Source organism: Idiotropiscis lumnitzeri, chromosome 13 (genome assembly GCF_059441095.1).
Source record: "Idiotropiscis lumnitzeri isolate Australia: NSW breed Sydney's pygmy pipehorse chromosome 13, RoL_Ilum_1.0, whole genome shotgun sequence".
Classification (NCBI taxonomy): Eukaryota; Metazoa; Chordata; class Actinopteri; order Syngnathiformes; family Syngnathidae; genus Idiotropiscis; species Idiotropiscis lumnitzeri.
Genome location: NC_142403.1, coordinates 4162929 through 4184962, shown reverse-complemented (window position 1 = coordinate 4184962; position 22034 = coordinate 4162929). Strand labels below are relative to the sequence as shown.

At 39.3% G+C, this 22034-nt stretch overlaps 1 protein-coding gene across 3 annotated transcripts in view; it reads left to right on the top strand.

The window, feature by feature from the left end:
- Positions 1-22034, top strand: part of kank4 (KN motif and ankyrin repeat domains 4) — a 74283-nt gene that overhangs the window by 10451 nt on the left and 41798 nt on the right. The gene's annotated exons all lie outside the window — the stretch shown is intronic.

The window sequence follows — 22034 nt, the reverse complement described above, 5'->3', positions numbered from 1 at the left end:
ATGCCGAATTATATGCAATCAAAAGGAGTGTTTAAACATGTGACGTGTTGTTCCACCATTTGGTATATTGTCTCACTATATGTCGCGCTGGATTTTGCAACTCATAAAAAAGGATAAAATTATTGCTGTTCTTTTTTTTTATTACTTTAAAGTTACCATTGAAGTCAGCCAAAGAAAATGTTTACCATTGATCTTAAAAAAAATCACATTAACCATAGCCATTGAAATAGTTTTTAACAGAAAATATTATGCCACTTGCACTGGATTAAAATACTTAGGACCTGATTGCACATATGAAATGGGTCTCAGCCTCAAATGTCTGTTTTGCCTTCCTTGTACTAAACAATCAAGATTAAATTGAATTTCAAACAGAGGGCATTGGTTCATCATGAAAGTTAAACCAGTCCTGAAATAATAATAATAATAATAATAATAATGCCTTTATTAGTCCCACAATGGGGAAATTCGAGATTCGAACCCAGGCCTCCTGGGGAGACTGGGTCCGGAACGCGGCGCCTTAGACCACTCGGCCATCCCGGCATGATGACATAGTTTCAACAACAACTGGAAGATCAATTTATAAATACTCAAACAAAATCTGACAAATTCTGGCACAATTTAATTGATTTGCTAGGAGTTCTTTGGGTCAAGCAAAATGGTTAACTGGCTCTCATCTCAGATCACAACGCACTATTGTCTTCTCAGACAGAAAATGACTCCTGACCATATAAAGGATGAAAAATAGTATTACAGTTTTTAGTTGCGCTCTCTGGTGGAGCAGATAGTTGCAATGCCACAATTTACCTGCGTGACAACAAGCCCCAGGCTGTGTCCAAATTTCCGACACGACCCGTCCGCCCTTGGTTTCCAAATCTAGAAACACACCTTCAACGGCTTCTCCTCATGTAGTCTCCATGGACCGCATAAACCGTGGCGAATTTGTGGGGGATTAATGATAATTTGTACACAACATGGAGTCAAATCGCAACAGAAGTGATGTCATGTGGCCAAAAATGCAATCTTCGGAGGACCTCGCCTGTGCGTTTGGCCACACCTCTGTTCTCCCTAGTACAACTTTGACTGATGTCTAATGAATTTTAATGTAAGAGCAGAGATAAAAAACATACAATTAAGGAATTTGTCTTTAACTCTAATCGTACAGCAGAAACGTAAGACATGCTTTCTTAATATGACTTTTTTTTCTCCTAAATGTTTAATGTCCGCCATCGTTGGGACACACTCACACACATTTTATTTATTCATTTATTTTTTGTTACTCACATAGATATTACCTTACCATGGTGTCCCAGGGGTGAAGCACGCTTTGGAGTTTTTAGAGTGCAACACAGGTAGAGATAAAAAAAAGGTTTAAAAAAAAAAAAAGGAACAAGCACTGCTATGTTGTCAGTGAAAGAGTGGGTGTGTGTGTGCGTGTGTGTGTGTGTGTGTCAATTGGGCTCAAATCCCGTTTGATGTTCTATCTTTCAAACAAACCCGTGCAATATCGCTCACACTAATGGGTTGCATGAAGCTCAGGAATGCAGATCAACTGATGAATACCTTGCACGCATGTGAATCTTATCCGCGCACATGCTCGACAATCTACAGTGCATGGTATGCACGTGCGTGTGCGCGCGTGTGTGTGTGTGCGTGTGCGTGTGTCCGGGGCAGAGTTTTCAGCCTCAGTGGAGTTGCTGCTCTTCCTGAGTTTAGTGATCCTTGAACTCTTACAGCTACTCAACCTGCTGCCTGAGCTGCCTGACCGCCTGGGACTTGGATGGCACATTTTGTACCTAAGCATGTGCCCAATGTTTTATATTATTGTGCAAACATACACACTTGTGATCTGTTTGAATCAGATTTCCCTGCTTGATGCTTGTAGAATGAATTTGGGCTCGGCCCAACTGCGCACAAATGTTGCACTCGCAGCAAAATCACACCCTTAGAAAAGATCATTTAAAGTACTTTGAAGTTTCAAGCACATCTTGGCTGCAAACATTTGGACTGTATTGTTTATTGACTTGGAATAACGTCAACTTTCATTACCATGGCAACCAAAGATCACAGACTCTGTAATATCCTAATACGTTTCGTTTAACACACAATAGAGTTTGCCAAGAAAATGTTTTATAATGAAATTGAAAGAGAAGAGACATATTCGAGCATGCCAAAGTGGTTTGGTGTCGTACCGTTATACGGGGCTCTGCAATATTCATGCTAAGCTAGTAGCTTTTTGGTTTACTTAGCTCACATGATCCCACCATTGTATTAGACTAGTGAACTGAAAAGGTATTTCTGTATATTACTGTGTGTTTGAAAGTACTTAACTGCAAATTACATCTCAGATGCCAAGATTCCAAAAGGAGAATAAGTGGCATTTGAGGAGGCGCAGGTGTCAACCGTGACAATTAGGCGAGATTGCAGCTTCCGAAAAGCTCACTCACCAATTAGCCAGATTGTATCTTGCTGTTATTCAGGCTGTGTGCTTGAAGCCTTGCTGGATTTTATTCGCTAATCATGAATGTATTCTGGTAGCTACTATTCAAATACACTGCATGGTCAAAAGATTATTTTACCAAAATGATTGCGGATAAATCTACAGTGATATTTATGTTATGTGGACTATAAATTTTTCCACATACCCACCCAGACTAGAGATGCCGTTCTCATTGTTGCAGTGTGCAACATCCATGTAAGACAAATAAATGCCTCCCTTTTCTCTCAGGAAAACGTTACAGTACCTCATTTCACGATGTTCACATAGCGACATTAAACAAGGCATTTTTGTATTTTTCCTCACCATTTTAAACAGTTCCCAGGTGTCATAAAAACATACCACAAGGATAATTACAGCACTTTTTCCCACACTCTTTTTCTTTTCAACCCAGGTTTTGAGGGAGGGGATTTCTGTCTCATGTAAATGAGCCACTTCTCACTCCACTGTCTTTTCCTAATGCCAGCCTTTTGTTACCATGGCGACTGGGGGCATATCCAATGTGGATACATCAAGGCGCACAACTAAAACTCGTGGCAACTCACAGTCTGAATTAAAAATTGAGCTCCGGTAAATACAAAAGCACTCGTGGTGGTGACAGTTCATCACATTAAATATTTCCAAGTATTTGTGAACAAGCAACTAGAATGTTAATATTCCCTAATATGTCCTTTTTAAATGATTAAACTGCCGAACAATTTGAGCAAAAACTACGGCCAGCAATGAAACCACACAACAGCAGTACGTCAACCGTCTCCAAACTTTATTCATGTCGGTTAAAAAAATAAAAGCATTGACCAAATACATGAACCCAGTGCTTCTCAAATAGTGGGGCGGGTGTAATTGCACATCCACTCCAGTAGTTGGCAGTGGCGCTCTCATTGCCCATTGTGCGCAACGAGCATTAACTCTAGGTGTAGGTTTGTTTCGCAACGAAAATGCTATTATTTACCGTTGTAGCGGAGAGTGGGTGGTGGGGTGGGGGCGCGGATTGTTTTCTTCTTGCTAGGAGGGGGGGGGGGCGTAACAGAAAATTATTGAGAAGTACTGCCTGATTTTGAAAACCAGCTCCCAGAATCATATTAAAGATGATTTTCATTATGTGCCATTAGCCGTGATCACAAGTTAAAGGCTCTTAGCACATTTTACGTCAGTGTTTATCTACTTGCTGTGATGCTTGTCCGTCAAATCAAGGCAGACCAAACAAATTGAGTAAGTTTACCAAGGGAGCACGATAACATAGGAAATGAGCGCAAAGTTAACAAACGATAAACAAATAAAAATGACACTAGAAAAGCAATCCGGTGTATCCAGTTAGGTCCAGTGAGTAATGCACAGATGCATATATCGGGGAGCTTAGTTTGAGTGCATTTCTCCATAATATACTTTGGAATAGCCTTTATTTGGGTTTAAGCCACTCTTGCACTTGCATACCTGTCAACTTATATGGTTTCCCCGTATTTTATACGTTTTTTGACAATTTCTAATCACATACGGCGTATAACGACTTTTATACGGGAAACCACAAAAAAGTTAAACAAAAAAAAATCCCAATGACGTTTCAGTCCAGACCGATATCGACTCGCCATTCGGATCCAACCGGTATCGACTGACGCTTTTCGGATAAAAAATATCTCGTCTCGTCTCGTCTCGTCTCGCTGGTCCCTGACGACGATTGGCGCAGCGAACTAGCGAAAGTTATGCTCAGCCGCGCGTTTATTTTTTCGATACGGCCAGATTGAACACCGAATATAGAAAGACAATGGGCACTGACACTCTTACAGCTCTACTCCAGGTGAAGTTAAACTGTGATGACCTATGCTTCAAAGTTAAACCATCTCGGGAGCAGATTATGTCAGCAAAATCATGCACATCGGAATATAATAAAAAACATTAAACGTTAACACTGACTATGAAAATAAAGGTGAAATTGTTTATTTGAATACATGCTGGGCCTGGAAGTACAATGCAAGAATGTTATGCATACTGCCTTTATTATTTTCCATTACATTGTCTTTCTTGCTAAATACTTAATAGTGATAATAAAATATAATTAAAAAACGCTGCGATTGTGTTTATAAGGTTTTTTATCCATTTATAAGGGGAACTACACTGGTTTATAAGGGGAGTCACTGTCCGAGGTTGACAGGTATGCACTTGACATACAGGTATACTGAAAAATACTGCACCAATAAATACCCTGTAATGAATGAGTGAAAGAAGGTTCTGTGGTCTGAGGATGATGGTCAGGATTGAGCCTGTTCTAATCTTTGAGTGATGGGTGCACAAGTGTAAGAAGACATGTAAAAACATTTACTCATAATGCCTCACGCATACTAAACAAGCCTGAGGAGAAGTTGCTGGTAAGTTGTTTATTTGTCAGTTTTGAGGAGAGAAGGTCTTGGGCGTCACATGGACGTGGGAGGAGAGGTGAGGAGTGGTCCCGAAGCAATAAAAAAAGCTGAAGAAGTATGACAGATGAGCAGGAAGAAGTCTTGATGTGTTTGCAAAAATCACACATGTGCCCGTACTGTTTGATTGAGACTATCTTTCTATCCTTGTATTCTCAGAAGTGCTGACGTTATACCGCTATCAGCTCTTTTCTCCCCGGCAACCGGAATATTTCTCCATGCCATCCTGGAGGAGAGCAGTTTTCCTTGACAGATAGGATTCAGCATGTTCACTGTTTTCGAAGCAGCACAAACGTGGGGTAGGGGTGGACCAAGGGTGGGTGGGGGTGCATTCTGGGAGGAAAGCAAAACCTAAGAAAAATGATTTGAGGAAGAGAGCAAGGGATACAAACCATTTTCAAATTAAAATCCTGTCTCCTTAATATTTTATTGATCGTGCAAAGAAATAAAGTACAGCTTTCATTTCTTTCATATAGGGACTAGTGGTCTAATAAAGCTCATACTACAAACCTTATTGAATATCTAGGACCATATTTTGATCGACTGGCGCTTGTGCACTTGCTGTAAAAATTGGCAAAATTTAATTTTTGTAGCGGTGCATATTTAGGGCTGGATTGTACCTCTTTGGACATACTGGGACACGGCGTGGCTTCACCCCAACTCATCCGACAATTTGGTAACATAAAGTAGAGTGTGCTCAGCGTAAAAACAGCTGCTTCTTCATTTTCGCGCCGGGGCAATGGTGCACTTCAGCTTGTTGTGAATATGCCTCACCGGTGTAAATGCACGATCAGGGGTGCAAGGTACAATCTTACGTGTCCGACTACATAATCCTCAAGGGAGATCTTACTGTGTACTTTTTAAATTAACTTTGCAGATGCCAATCTCATTTCTCGGACCCCAGCGAGTCAATTCCTGCTTCTGCAATGTCAAGCGCTGGTGCGCTTCCAACACCCTGATTTTAATCGGAATGAGGGGACTATGACCCTGAATTGTCTCGTTCCCTAGCACAACGGCGCAAATGTGTGCAAAGTCTCGGAAAATATCAAAGGAAAGAAAATCCAACCCATTCATGCAGTGAGGCTGTGCTTTGCGCTAGACATGTACTCGGCATGAAAATGAATGTATCCTCATACTGTCAATATATATTCCTCCTGTGTGGTCATGCAGTCCATATTCGAGTGCAAAGCATTGTTCGACCAGCCGGCGTTATGGCCCGAAGACAAATCACAAGTGACCTACTGACGCTTTATTTTTCTGTGTCATGATGCCACCGCTGTGCATTGTCTGCTGCCGACTAAGCTGCTTGAGTCCCCTCCATGCAATGCAGCGATTGGCAGCCACCCAGAGCCCCAGATTTGTTCTAAACCATTTCAGTAAATCCTTTCGTGCCAACTGTGGCTTAACATAGAGAAAAAAAAACAAAAAAATAAGCCTCAATAACGAACCCAATTTGCCACTACGGCTCTCGCAGATGGAGAGTCTTTAAGTCTGTCTACTTGGTCCAGCACTGTTGTCTCTTTATCAGACTGCCTTAATGTTTGGAACACTTTGGTGCGTGTCAGCATTAGGTGACCATCTGTTAGTTTGCCTTAAAAAGAAGAAAGAGTTTTGCTTAACACGACCTGTACCTCCAGTCTTTTATTTGCCAGTAGATTTAATATAGTCTTGTTTAAAGGTGTCAGTGTGTGCGTGTGTTTGTGACCATCTGTCTTCTTTATTGAAGATGAAACATTATCCGCTTATCCTTCTGATTTATATTGCCACGTAGACACACTGTAGCCGACTGTAGATGAGAAAAATTATGGGAGGAGATCTGTAGATCTCAGATTTTTTCCTGGTATTTTTATTCCCTTTGACTCTCTCGTCCCATCAACGCTATCTCCAACGTTCCATTCATGCATTGAGGTTGTGTGAGGACAGATGAGAGAGTCCTGGTGGAGATCACATTTGCATGCATGTGTAGCTTGCAGCATGTGAGCTTGAGTTTTTTTTTTTTTTTCAATGCACAGTAAAAACATGATCTTGGTTTGCCTGAGCTTTCTCTTAGTGCGTTATGTGTGCTACTTGAGTTAGGAGCTGGAACCAGCAAGTATTTTGCTTGATTGATTCATGTTCCTCATGAAAAAAAAGAAATGTTAAAAAAAAGAAGGGCGCAATGGAATCGAATAGCTGCCAAATTCATTGGGCGTCACCTGGCACTATTTGCAAAACATTATGTTCTTCCGGGAGAATAGATTTATTGCAGCACCGGTGTACCCTACCGCATTATTTATAGTCTTGGTTTAATATTTAGGAATCTAAATGTTGACAAATGAGCATGAGAGATTCTGTATTCAAGTATAACGCCAGTCAATTCACAGCACAATCTAATGCAGGTGTGGGCAAACTACGGCCCGGGGGCCACATGCAGCCCGTTAAACGTTTTAATCCGGCACGCCAAACTTGAAAAAAATTAAATGAATAAACCTTATTAATGTTTTATTTTCTAAATACTGTGGAGTGTCAAAGACAGGTATTTTGTTGTAATGCTTTTGTTCACTTTCATTTAAAATGAAATGTATTTTTTTTCTCTGATGAGGTGAGGTTACCAAAACACTCCATCCATCTCCTCCTGGTCCGGCCCCTCTGTCAAATTTTAGAATCCATTGTGGCCCACCAATCAAAAAGTTTGCCCACCCCTGATCTATGAGAGCCCTGAAAGCAAAACGAAAAGACAAATCTGTCTTCCCAAGAATAACCCACAATGAAAATGCTCATATTTATTATTTTGACTGGAGAATGTGGCCCTATAGTATCACGTCTGGGGTAATTCCCCATTTTCTTTACCTCATTTAGCAAGATGAAGAAGTAAACACTGCACATCTATTGCACTGCAATTCTTAATCACAGTCATGAACATGTCACTTCTTTGACACCGGCAAATAATTATTGATACAATTCATGAATTGAATGTAATTAGATTGGCAAGTGCACCGTTATACATCAGCCATGATGCATCGCTGGCAAGTGGAGGTCTTATGTCTCCATATGACATAAAGCTTTGTTGCATGTTCAACAATAGCGGTCAAAGGGAAGAGGACAGGCTGAAATTGAAGTCTTCCATAGGATTACCATTCTGGGAGAGGGGATGCTGGGCCTTTAGATTGATTAAAATGTAATCCTAAGGATAACCACGCCTCTGGTCATCATGTGGCCAGCATCTTCATAGAAACCCCCCAGCCATACAGTACACACATGAGCGTGCAAACACACACAGTACACACACACGCATACACTCCTTGGTAGGTGCGATAACACAAACCTTATCTGAAGGCACATTCTTTTTTTCCCCTCTTTCTTACTCTCTATTTTGTCCTTTGTAGGCTCTGAGATAGGGTCAAAGAAAGCAGGAATGATGCAGAGGCTCATGTCATTAGATCCTTCTGTATTCCGATCATACTGGAAACTGGACTGTACCTCTTGGCTGGATTTCTTTCATTTAGAATTGACCAACAATGGCCCAAGTCTGTACATTATCTGGCTGAATGTGGAATAAGTAATCATATAAAGAAGGGCCAATAAGGACTTATTTGAATCACAAGCTAGCAAACTCGTTGATTAAAGTTTTCCCTTCATAATCGTAAAAGACACACACACACACACACTCACACACCCACATACGCATATTTCTTAAATAAATACAATAACATCAACTTTGAAAAAAATAATAATAATATTGAGGCGGCACAGATAATAAGGGATTTCATATTCAATATTTGGACTTTCATCCAATTTACATTGATCAATCATCATTGATTTTCTTTCACATCAGATTGATATGAAAATATTCTGTTGGAATTTATATATTTAAAAAAAACAGCATGTTTAAAAAAAGTAATTACACCGAAGTACTATTTTCTTTATGCGTGAAATAATACAATAAAAAATATTAAATAATAATAAACAGGGCCAGTGCTGGTTCTGGCAGAGCCCCACACTTGGCTCATGGTGACAAGCTTCATATACTGTAGGATCCTACAATGTGTGTTTGAATGTGCAGGTATTTATTCTGCAGCATTTGCAAAAGCTGTTGATGAAGCCATCTGCCACAAAATGCTCAACAATTGTGTGTCTGAAATGCTTTGGAGTTTTTCACAGAATAAATTGAAGTAGTTTATTCCTTAATTCCTACGAGATTGGCAGCTGATGCAAAATTCAAAAGGCGATGCAATGTCGCAGTCAGACATTTTTCCTGAGCTGAGTGGGCACGTACTTGTATCATTAGGCACGATCCTACGTAACAACGGCGCCAAACTCAAATCCCAGCGTTTTACAAGTCAAAGTCAGAGACTCAGACTCATTTTGACATCTGTTACATGTAACAAAATTGGATGAGGGAAACCTTTAATGTCACTGACCTGCTGGGAGGAAAATAGAATTTGAAAAAATTTGACACTCAGTCGAGTCACCATTACCCAAGTAGTGGATCGGTCTGTTTTTTGACCCACTGTATTTAGAGTGGAGGATAATTATATATCCTATATATTTCATATCATAATTAATTTCTAGCTATGAATGTTTGTCCTCTGTAATTTGAAGTTCTCCCGTTGTGCCCTCCGATTCAGTGACATTTAATTCAGCTGACATATGTAACATAGGTACACCTGCACCATCCAGTTCAAAATCAACAATTCTGCCTTAACAAAACGACAATGCTCAGTTTTGATGGACGTTGACATCAATGTATTCATTTCACGTTGCAGTTTGCAATGCACAGCATTATATTCAAATGTGTTAAATGAGGTACAGATCACCTGTCTGACCTCTGTGAAGGTAACGTGGGTTTAGTTCTCACTCAGGGAGGGTGTGAACGTGAATGTCTAATTCTACAGACGCCCTTTGATTGACCGGTAACCAATCGATGTATGTGTGTTGTTCACCTTTTTCTCCGTCACCTCGGATTAGCTCCAGCGAATGACCCTGAACAGTGGAAGCGGTATAGTAATGGATTGATGGCTCATTTAATATAATAACTAATTATGTATGTTAGTACACTAGTATACAAGTTTAGTGGCCATTTATCAGTGAATATAAAATACTACTGAAATAATGTTATTAAACTGGATATAAATTGTGGCAATAAAACTAAATATCTTAGTTAACTAGCCGTGTTTACTGAATGAGTAAATATCTTGCATAGCACCTTCCACCCTTCCTGAGGTACCAGGGCAAGCTTTTGATGACGAGGATGATGATACTGAGGATGATAAAAAGATATATTGTTATTATTATTATTATTATTTTTAATTTTTATTATTGTTTTGCTTTCTTCTGTGAGCTCATGTTTTTCATGTTGGAGTCGTGACATCTTATCCATACAGACGAGCAGAAGGGCAGAAGAAGAAAGCGATAATGAGACAATAATACTGCAGAAATCCATTAAAGGATGCGTGTTGCTACATCGCTGACCATAACAAGCAGGCAAATTACTGTGCTCTGGAAACAACATCCGGAATGATACAATTATTATTCTATTGGCTCTCTTGCTTTGTACAAAATGAGGTGCAATGTGCTCGTCTAAATGTCCTTATGTCTCTTGCTGTGGCTAATCTGGCTCTCGTTTAAATAAGTGTGTCATCAATTGGTCCAAATGCCAGGTAATTTCAAAACTAGCTATATCATTAATGTGACCTGTAAGCTGTACAATTCATCTATAAAAGTGATAGAAGTAAAGTAAAATTCAAAATAAACAACTGAGATACGATGGCGGCACAAATGTGCACCATGTTATAGCTAGGCATGCAATTGTGTTTAAAGTTGAGCAATCACATTCAATGAAATTGAAGTTAGCCCACACCTGCCACTTGTGCTGGGCGATGTGGACAAAGATCTACTATCACCATATAGGTCATGTTTAATCACAACAATTGTGCTACATATTCTGATTCCTTACCGTTTCTCACTTTATTTTCAAGTGGCATTAAACAGACCGATATCATGTGGGAAATGCATTCAGTAGGAATATAATTCAATAAGTAAATACAAATATCAAATGTAAACCGAAGCAAAGTAGCCTACATAATTTTGCACAAAATTAGATGATGAGAAAGATGATCTCTACTGTCAGGTCATTTTCAGAACATTTGTTGGACAGATCTCAAAAAACAAAATTCAGGCTGAATTGTGAAAACAAATCACATTAGTATAGTGTTCCAGCATACTAGGAAGAAGTGTAGTTTATTTGCCGTAAACTGTGATTACTGACGGAGGATCGAAAACGCAACATGTTCACAAGCGGTAGATGCCAGGCGAAGCTCATTGCAAGCTCGCTGCAAGGCCCGAAACCACTTTTGGGGAAGAATTGTTGACCAAGTGTTACTTGCCTAAGCAGCCAAAGAGCACCGATGTCGTCTCCCAGCAAACTATCCGCTCGCCCGTCTCCGACCTTCATTTATAGGAAAACCTTAAAAATCGGTGCTGCTCAGTTATGCTATGTTTTGATGAAGTCCAAAATGATAACATATAGTTGCAAACCTCTATGCGAGACAGTTTAATTTGAGACTTGTGCAGTTTGAAGTAGTACCTAGCATGCCTTGTAATGTTTTTCGCAGGTTTATTGTTGTAGTTCATTCTTTCCAAAGGTACAATTCTTTATATGGATGCCGCCACCATATTATTTCTTTATTTCCATTAACTGTAACGTTTACTATTGCGCCGTCTTTCTGCAATTAATGATGTATGTAATGTGATTTACGTCCCTTTGATGTTGTGCAGTCGGCCACCTGGCGGCCATTATGATGCATAAGAATGCTTAATTAAAAAAAAAATAATTATAAATTGCCCATTCTTTCCAGCTAACAATGTCGTTCTTACCACTTTATTTTAACCGCAGTTGATGATACATGTCTAAAATGAAAATAAGCATAATTGTACAAAAGTGACACGGGAGTTACTTTATTATCATCTTTGTGATATATATTTTTCTATGACCCATCTCTACCGGCCACCATGTCCAACGGCCTCTGAGTATTAAAGTTCAGATGTTCTAGGAGGCATCTTCTGATATTTGACACAGCTTCCTTGTTCCAGAAGTTTACAAAAATAATTTCCAAGGCATAAAATATACCATGAAACACTGTTATCATTGAGTGGAGAAGATATGATAATGCAAAAACATTCCCAAGAACTGGACATCCTTCCAAAATTAATGAAAAAGAAATTGGTCAGATGTCACATGTTCTTCTTTCCTATATGACAGTCATCAAATATTCCGTGTTTGTCGAAGCAGATGGAACTTTTTTATTCCCTTATTGAAATCACTAACACTGAAAGTGTGCAATGTTAAAAGGTGGTTATGCTCCAAATAAAAACTGAAAAAAAAGGATTTCTTTTTTCACACATTTTAATTTGTATGCTAATAATTTTCATCCTGAGTTGCAGCCCATATGAACATACATGTTGCACTATTTTAATCAATGTTTGAAAATCACGTCAATGCAATTGGCCACCTTTGATGTCTCATCAAGCGTTTAAGGACAGTTTGTATCTGTGAGATTGAGAGCTGGGTGACTGGATATCTGATTTTACAATTAAATTTTACAGGGGTCAGTTTTGAAATACAGATCCTTTGGCAATGATTTCATTTTGGAAGTTTAACTTGCATAACATTACAATCTCTCAAACTTGAGTTGCCAGAGTTTTTTTTTTACTCGTTCCTACAATTACAGATTTTCACTGCAACAAAACTATGGTGTATCACTATTCCATGTAATTATTCAACATTTTGCACGATAACTGGTTCATATTCAATGTGTAATCTGATATTAATTCTCAGCTATTTCTGGTCCTAATGAAAAGGGGACTTATGTAATTTTCCATCCTTTATCCTCTTTCCTTTTGATATTGTCTCATTGTAAAAAAAAATGTGAATGTCCAAAAATAGTCACTGTCTGCATGCAGCCTTCTCTACTTTCTTGCAGTTAAGCAATTTCCTGCTGCTATTTTATTTCTGACATCGACACATCTCTACCCAATGAGTATGCTGCCGTTGAAGGTTAACGAGGGGGTGAGTTGAGTAGTCAAGTTGTGGCCACACTGGTGACAGCAAGAAATAAAACAGAGACAGGAAAGATTGTTTTGTACATTCAGTTCTGAAGAGACAGCGGCAACAAATGGGAGTCATGGGAGTGTAAACTCATGTACTGTAGTTACGACATGAATCCCACTGCACTGACCAGTTTACTATTTCTGCTTGCTTCCTGTTTGTGGCTCTCTCTTGTCCTCATTATAAGGTCATGCCCTTTGAGTGTTTCCAAAATACACTGCTGTGGTTGTATGTCAACAGGACAGCAACGGTGGTTATGTAAAGTCATGTCCACGTCAACAATTAAGCTGTAGTCATAGCAAAGTATGCAGACTTAAATTCTCGTAACATTACACAAGTGTTAAAGCAAATATGAATGTACCTTGAATTAGAAATGGACAACATTATGTGCTTGCATCTATCATTAATGATCCATTTTCGATAAGCTTGTCATGTGAGTTCAACGCCAAACTTGTCGCCGGGCAATGACAGAGCCCACATATTCAACCAACCATTCACACTCACATTCACATTTATGACCAATTTAGAGTCTTCACTTAACGTACATTGCGTGGAAGCGGAATGTTAGAGGAGTACTCAGAGGTATGGCTGGCTACAAAAACTAACTCTCTTTAAAATATTTCCCCTGCATTTTGCACCCCTTAAATTAAATAAGCACTATGATCGAGCACATTAGATTACGTTCATTTACTGTTTTCGATTATCTATCTCATCGCTGAGGGTAGAATAAACATCGACAGTTGTCGAAGCACAGCTAGGTTTTCATCAACAGTCTGTTTACCTATCCAGTGCTTTCATTTGTAATTAACTTCCTGTGAGCTGTAAAAATGGTAAAAAATGACAAAGTAAGCCCAAGAAAAAGCGTCACCCAAGTTTGAGTTATCACTGTCAAAGCAGGCAATGTCTAACTGTAATTTTGCCACTGGAATTCATGACAGGGATTTAGTAGCTTTGCATTTACTTTGATAAATACAAAGCTTGTTAAGTGTTATTTATTATTTTACTTATTGCCGAGGCATAAACAGGATTAATAATTCATAATTGGGACTCGGGGGTCAAGACCAACCTGTTGGTGTCTCATTAGCTGTACAACTCTCCTACAACAGAAGGAAATGGAACCAGCCAATACATTGTCAAAGATAAAACAAAGTGACTTTTTAATATGGGCGTGTTATGAAATGAACATGACTTGAATCTTGGAGAGAGTTTGTAGATGCAACTGTAAACAGTGATTTTGAAAGACATCTGCGCTCACTCAACAAAGACCACTCTGATCCTGTTCTTATTACTTATACATAATATGAGTGTACAAGCAGAATGATTTTGAATGTTGTTTTAACATTCATCATTCCATTTCTATAACCGCTCATTCTTATTTGTGTTGTTGGTGGGCTGGAAGGGCGGCACGGTGGGCGACTGGTTGGCACGATGGTCTCACAGTGCGGAGGTCATGGGTTCGATTCCAGCTCCGATCTTCCTGGGTGGAATTCATGTTCTCCCCGTGTCTGCGTGGGTTTCCTCCGGGTACTCTAGTTTCCTCCCACATTCCAAAAACATGCATGGCGGTTTGATTGGACTCTCTAAATGGCCCTTAGGTATGAGTGTGTGGCGGATGTCCGTCTTTGTGTGCGCTGCGATTGGCTGGCAACCAATTTAGGGTGTACCCTGCGTAATTGCCCAAAGATAGCTGGGATAGGCTCCAGCACCCCCCGCGACTCTTGTGAGGACAAGCGGTACAGATAATGGATGGATGGATGGTGGGCTGGAGTCTTGCCACTTGCAAGTTACATATGAGTAACTGTTCAGTAACATTCTCACCGATGAGCTTTTTAATTTAGATTACACGCGTGTTTTTGGGAGAAAGCATGGTTAGAAAATAAAAAACTCCACATGGGAGACAAGGCTCAATATTTTCTTTTTTTTTCTTTGGTTCTTGGGGAGCAATTTTGCCAATTAGTGACTTCAGTTGAGAAGCAACATTCTAACTTTGTGCAGGAATATTTTTTTTCTTTTCTTTTACTTTTTTTCGCAAATTAATCCCAGGGAACGGAACAAAGGGTTTTATTTAATATTACAAATATGACAATGTAATAAATGAATAATTAATTTTCTTTTCCTTTTTTATAGAATCATCAGTATTTATTTTTGAAATTCGCATTGTGTATAGGAGCAAATGTTTATTTATCTAGAAGCAAAGCTAAAGTGATTTAAAAATAGAAAATCTGCTGTGATTTAATTTTGCGCAAATTTGTTGTTCAGACCTCAAACGTCAGACTCAAAACTCAGGACTCAATTGTGAAAGAGAAAATACTATTTATTTATAAATATACTTATATCAATATACTTTACTATACTTTACTTCCTTTAAAGCTCATCATCCATTCTAGTGGCTGATGTACAATGTAATGAAAGTTACACTTTTTCTGCCATTTTGCTGTTCAAAATTGGATCTTCGCGATTCCTGCCAGACATATGTGAAAAGTGTAATCGATCACCCAAGCACTAATTGCGGCGTTAATTGTGTTAGCCATGTCCATCTCAGGTTAGCGTACCAATTAGGATTGTTTTCCCACCTTTTTTGAGAACAATACTTGTGACTAATGTCGCTTATTTGCCACCACGCAGGCTCCACAACAAGTTAAGGCACACAAGTAGCCAGCCAAAGCTGTTGCCAGCTCGCTGCTTCTGTGTAAGTCGCACAGAGCTGCCCTCGACCTTGGACCACCCGCGGTAATTTAGTGAGCCCAGTGGCCCTTTATTAGAACCGTCTTGGTGGTTTTTCTAATTCTTCTACTTTCTTTAGATTTTTTTTTTTATTCAATTTGATATGTAGAATTTTTTTTTATTTGGTTGATTTTTAGTTTTTCTATTCAATGTGTATTAATGAGGCCCAAGACTCCAATTTGGACCCGCAAACTCAGAGGCTAATTTCAAGCCTTGGGACAGTCCAAACTAAGATGTGTGCACCAAACAGCGGGTTTCGGAAATGTGAAAGGAAGCGGAAGTACCAGTAGAAAACCCACGCAAGCACTAAGAGATTGTCCAAAATGAGACAGAAAGACTGTGATTCAAACATCAGAAATTTGAGGAATGAGGTCATTGTGCTGCTGTTTCTACATTTGAGATTCTTAATAGTCTTAAAAAATATTCTTTTGTCAGTTCCATACTAAATGTGTACAAGTACAGGAGGAGTCTAAGTGCCTAATGTTCTTTTAATGGACATCAGATGAGCTGTTTGATTGTAAAAAAAGATTTTCTTTTTAAGTGAATAATCATCCAATGGCCCATCACATTCCCCTAAACTCCATTAGAATACTCCAATGTTCATTTATATGAGACAATTATTCAAAGAACGGCTTGTAAACATTCGTCTAAAAGCTTATGAGGGATATCTAAAGAGGCTATCTCTTTCTTATAGGATTTTTTGTAAAGGTAGACTTGTAGTCTTGACTCATAAACGGAGAGAAACTGCCCAAGCGTTTACTGCAGCTTTACTTGCATGTACAGAAAGTATCCAATTTGGGAAGTCAATACAAGCTAAAATATTGTTTTGGTTTGATTGTTTGCCTCATAATTCTCTCACAATAGACATGTTCTTACTGCTTATTGTGTATCATGGTGTTTATGGTTAATATTTCACTTCCTCCTCAGGTCCCGCAGTAAAATTAAATGCACTTTTATCCTTACCAGAGATTGGTGCTAGCCTATTTCTAGAACCCGGTAATTTGAGGGAGGTTTGGAAAGTAAACAAAGCTTGAACCGTAGCCTCCTCACTGCCTGTCTGTGTGATCTGGTTTTAACCTGATGTGGATATTGAGATGAGGAGAAACAGCCTAAAAGACATGCAGATTTGGAGAAACAGGCTGTTCATATTGCTTATTGCATATTCAGAGAAATTAGTCGCCATACGCAGACAAGTACTAATGTAGACCTTAACTGCTATATTGCAGTGTGGATATATCCGATTCCTGTTCTTTTTGTGTAAGAGAGATAACTCCTCATTACTCCAAAAGCAAGATGAAAAAACGTACAGTATTAAAAACACAATCTTGGCTACTGGCAAAATTCTCATTATGCTCTGTCTACAGACTGTAACATGATAGAATGCCATGTGGCCAAGGACCACACTGTGCTGTGTATTAATTAAATTCTCTGAGAGTGTGTATGTGAGTGTTTAATATTCTTGACCAATCGTCTGCAATAATATTTGTTGACCTTTACCACTTAACTCGGGGTTTGAACTTGAACTTCCTTGTATAATGACTGGACTACTCTATTTGTGTGTGTGTGTGCATGTATGATATATGCTGATGCAGTGATAGACTGCTGAAGTATATTTAGTCTGACAGTAAGATACATAATGAAGCACTGCAAATCATTCTGCCTCTCGGATGGGGTATCTTTAATCCCTTTTATCTTCCTGTCTGGCTTCCAGTGGTTTCGCTCGTCTTTGCCTCTTTGCGACTGCTCAAAGTTGACATCATGAGGGCTTGTGCTGCAGCTGCACGGCATGTTCTATTGAGTCTTGTCCAAATGGCCTTTTTTCTTAAAAAAAATCCAAAATGGAGCCATTTTTTAGGCTGTCGCGTCATAGCTAAGTGTGGCAATGCCTTAATCCTTACAAGATGAGGAATGGAGTAGCTGTCTTAGTCTGGTAAATAGATAAGACATCCATCCATCCATTATCTGAACCTCTTTTCCTCACGAGGGTCACGGGAGTGCGTGCGCCCATCCAAGCTATCTTCGGGCATTAGGTGGAGTACACCCTGAACTGGTTTGCCATCCAATCGCAGGGCACACATAGATGAAAACACGCATACCTAGGGTCAATTTAGAGTGTCCAATCAACCTGCCATGCATGTTTTTGGAAAGTGGTAGAAAACCGAAGTACCCAGAGGAAACCCACGCAGGCACGGGGAGACCCTGCGGACTCCACAAAGGAGGGTCAGACCTGGAATCGATCCCATGACCTCTGCACTGTGAGACCATCGAGCTAACCAGTCGTCCATGAGTAAAACAGAGGTGGCATTTTTTAGACTAATTGGTTGGTTATTTGACATGAGCTTTTGCAGAAAGTATATGTCTGCTCCGTCTGGTGAAGTGAAGAGGCAGAGCCAAAGAGCAGGTTTTATACACACGATGTTGTGGTAAGTGGTAAACTTGTTCAAGCCACTCCCATGGTCATGCAATAGTTGAGAATATGGTAGCAATAGGTAACAGGCGTGTCAATAGATGTAGTAAAGCAATTGTATAGCAATGGTGTGATGAGGGGGGAGTCCAGGTAGATGCCCGTAATTGATTGCAACAGATGGTCAACTAGTCAGGGCAGCTCACATGGTGATGCAATAGTAAAAATGGAGAATATGGTCGCAAGTTAGTAGATAAGATGCGTGTCAAGGTGTATAAAACAAACATAGTTAAGATGTGGACCAAAGGATATATAGTAAATATAAACTTGGTAATACAATAGTGTGATATAACACAAGGGAAGCACTATACATGTACTACCGGGTATAAAAGTAGTATCTGTATGTAATTCATTCTCTATAGAGCTGCATGAAACCAAAGTCCCTTTTGCGTCCCAAATTGACACAATTCATGGAATTCGTGATCTTCTGTTCAGCTACTTCCCCGGCTTGTCTGATGGGGAGTGAGATTTTTCGCAGGATAGCGATACGGAGATCTGTCAGGCTATGTCCGGCAAGGTTGAAGTGTTTACCTATAGGTTTGTGAATTTATCTGCTCCAGATGATGCTCTTGTGGGTGTTCAATATCGGTGTGTCCGGTTTCCCCAATACATATTTTGTTAGGACATGTTTGAAAGGTCAAGGCATAGATGACATTAGTGGAGGCAAAGTTGAATTTGATGTTAATAGTGAACTGCTTGAGATTAGGCAGGTGATAGTGTTGGCAACGTTTATGTGTTGTCACAGTTTGCAACGTGGTTTGTTGCAATGAACAATTCCATTTCCTTCTGTAGTGGCCCTGGGAATAGAGGTTCTTACCAGCTGTTTCTTTAGGTTAGGCGGTTGTCGGAATGCAATGATATGTTTCTCTGGGAAAATTCCTTGGAGGTTTTCATCATACCTGAAGGTCACTGATAATTTTCTGGAGGGGTCTCCACTGGGGGGGTGTAGGTCACGATGAGTGTGGTTTTATTCTCCGTGGGTGGTCCCTTAGTACTTACTGTTGCTGCTCTGAATAAAACGGTCAGCAGAAATCACATTCCTCCTCCATGCTATTCTAACCTGAAATGCAAGGCAGAGTCGATGGAAGTGACCTTGGCCACCTTTTGTTTCCTTCTTCTTTTTCTCCTCCCTGAGCAACAAAGGAGGCTGGGTAAGAAGAGTCGGTGAGATTGATATAATTTGATATCATTTCGCTGCTCAGGGAATTCTCCCCCCTTTTCTGTCTCCGTTTTGCTATCTCCGGGTATTCAGTTTACCGCAGAAATAAAGCTGCCCTTGGAATTAACGGCTTGTTTCTTCAACTCCATTAACATGGCAGATGATCTTATCAAGGATCGCAGTTGCACTTTATAGAATAGCCTGCATCTGCTTTGCTTTAAAATTCTTAAATTAGAATCAGCCGAGATTAGCACAATATGATTATAAAAGTAGAGCTATAAGCAACCTTCAGAAGTGTATACACAAGGATTTTCTTTTAGGTCTTAGAGTAGTTTGTGATGTTTTTAGTATTCTGAAACAATGTAAACACCATAAAATGTCCTTCATTTATTCTACCATGGTAGCCATTGCTCATCTGTTTCCTGAATTGTTAACCAAACCTCAGCTCTCCCACAGCCTCGCAAAAAAATATATCATTACTGTCTTCTTTGTGTAAACCTGCGGCCAACTAAAAAGCCAATCTAGGTTGGGAGCCTGTGCATGTACTTGTGCTCTTCCAAGCCGGTCAGGCAGATGAAATGACAGATGGGTGTCAATGTTCCAAGCACAGCACAGATATCCTCATGTAATTTTGCCCATAGCTCTCTTTCAGACATGTTGTACTCTCCTTTAGTGGTGGTGGGGGATGCTTTAATAGAACGAGACTAATCATCTCATTCACACATCAATGACAGCACCAGGATACTTTAACAGTAACAGAGCAACTAGGGGTCAAACGGGCTCTGCAAGACCGTGCCAAAGAAAGCATTTGTGCTGCAAACATGAAATGACGTGAAACTTTACTCATTTCTAATTCACAGGCATTCGTTGGTGCAGTCATTGTCATTCACCACATTTTGCATGGCAGGTTTTGAACTCCCCACTGGTCCTGATATTTAGACTGCTTAACCGTCACAGGGCCTCTGTAACACATCTGTAAGTCTTTCTGTTCAACCCTGGGAACAGTTCAGACGTAGTAATCCAGTGGAGAGTTGGGCGCACGTCCTGGGCAAACACTTACTTGCTCCTGATCTAAAATAGTTTTGACATGCTCCAGAAAACTTCATAAGTGCTTTTGCGTTTTACAGATTAGTCAGATTTTTATTGGACTCGTGAGGCTCTTTGTTATTGTGATGAGATGCGGCTTTGATTTCCAAAGTCTTTGGTTCATTTTTGTGTTGACATAACGCAATGATAGTTACGTTTAAAAAAAAAAAAAAGAGCATATATATTTTGCTTGTCTTCAAGGCCATCCTTGTTAATAAAAACTTCGATATTGCTGCATTCCCTCCATGCATTAATAAATGGTCCAATTTTCATACCTTTCAGGCTGTACCATTCATTGGTTTGCTCAAAACATACACTCGTGACTCGCACTGCAACTAATTTAAAAATGACTTTTAATATTTCATACACTCACAATATTGTAGGCTAAATTGCTTGGTTATGTAAAGATCAGTCAATTAATCTGTCGATTAATCCTTGAATCTGATTTGAAAAAAAAATCGGTTTCCATTTCTATCTTAAAAAACTGGACATTACTTCAAATTGTACAGAGAATTCACAACCATATGAATTAAGTTACTGGTTTGTTCCATAACTTGTCAGACAATGAGCCAATATGTTGATCATTGTTTTCCAAAGTTAAAACAGACGAATGCAAATATTTTATTTTGATTTAACAATATACACTTACCAAACGTTACGATGACTTGTACAACATGATCCAGTAGAACACCTTTGCAACTCTCGGTTTTTGATTGACACTATCAGAGAAATACATTTACAATGTGCATATTTTTGCGGTTGGAGGTTGCAGTGGTAGTCAATGGCACTCAGTTACAGTGTGAATGTGAGTGGCCATGGTTGTATGTCTCTATAAGCAGTGTTTCTCAACCTTTAATGAGCCAAGGCAAATATTTCACATTGGAAAAAGAATCAGTAGCAAAACGATTCACAAAAAGTATATTTATAGGTTAATAATGTACATTCAGTGATCTAGTGGTTGAGCATCTCATTGCCTTTTTGTGGTTGGAATAGATAAAGTGAAACAAAAAATGGAAAATAATCTTTTTTTTTTGTTTGAATGATTGCCATTGGATAATTTTATGCAGCACATCTGATGATCTCTCATTGCACACTAATGTGCTATGGCACATTAGTTGAGAATCACTGTACAGAACTCATTTAGGGTGTAGTCTGCCTTTTGCCCAATGTCAATTGAGATTGACTCCAGCTCCCTGCAATTGGATTGATGGATGGATTACTAGTCCTAATATTTTATTTCAAATAATTAAGCAACCAAAAATATTCGCTACAGATCACAGAATGATGCAATGCACTTCTAAATCAATCCAAATACATCCACTTGCGGTTCCACGTGTGAATTGTCAATTGAAAGTCCGTAGTGTCCGATCAGTGTCTGTCAATTTCAGTTCAGATATCAAATATCGCTTCGAAATCACAAACACAGTAACTGAAATTGAGATTATTTTAATGTAAACACCGCTGGTGCACTGATTTCAAACATCCATTCATCCGTTTTTGATAACACTTCTACTGTAGGGTCACAGGGACCTGGCGCAGAGTCAAGCTGTTTAAAATGTTTGTAAATTTCAAAATAAAATTTGGAAAATCCAAGTCAGCAAAACCCACAA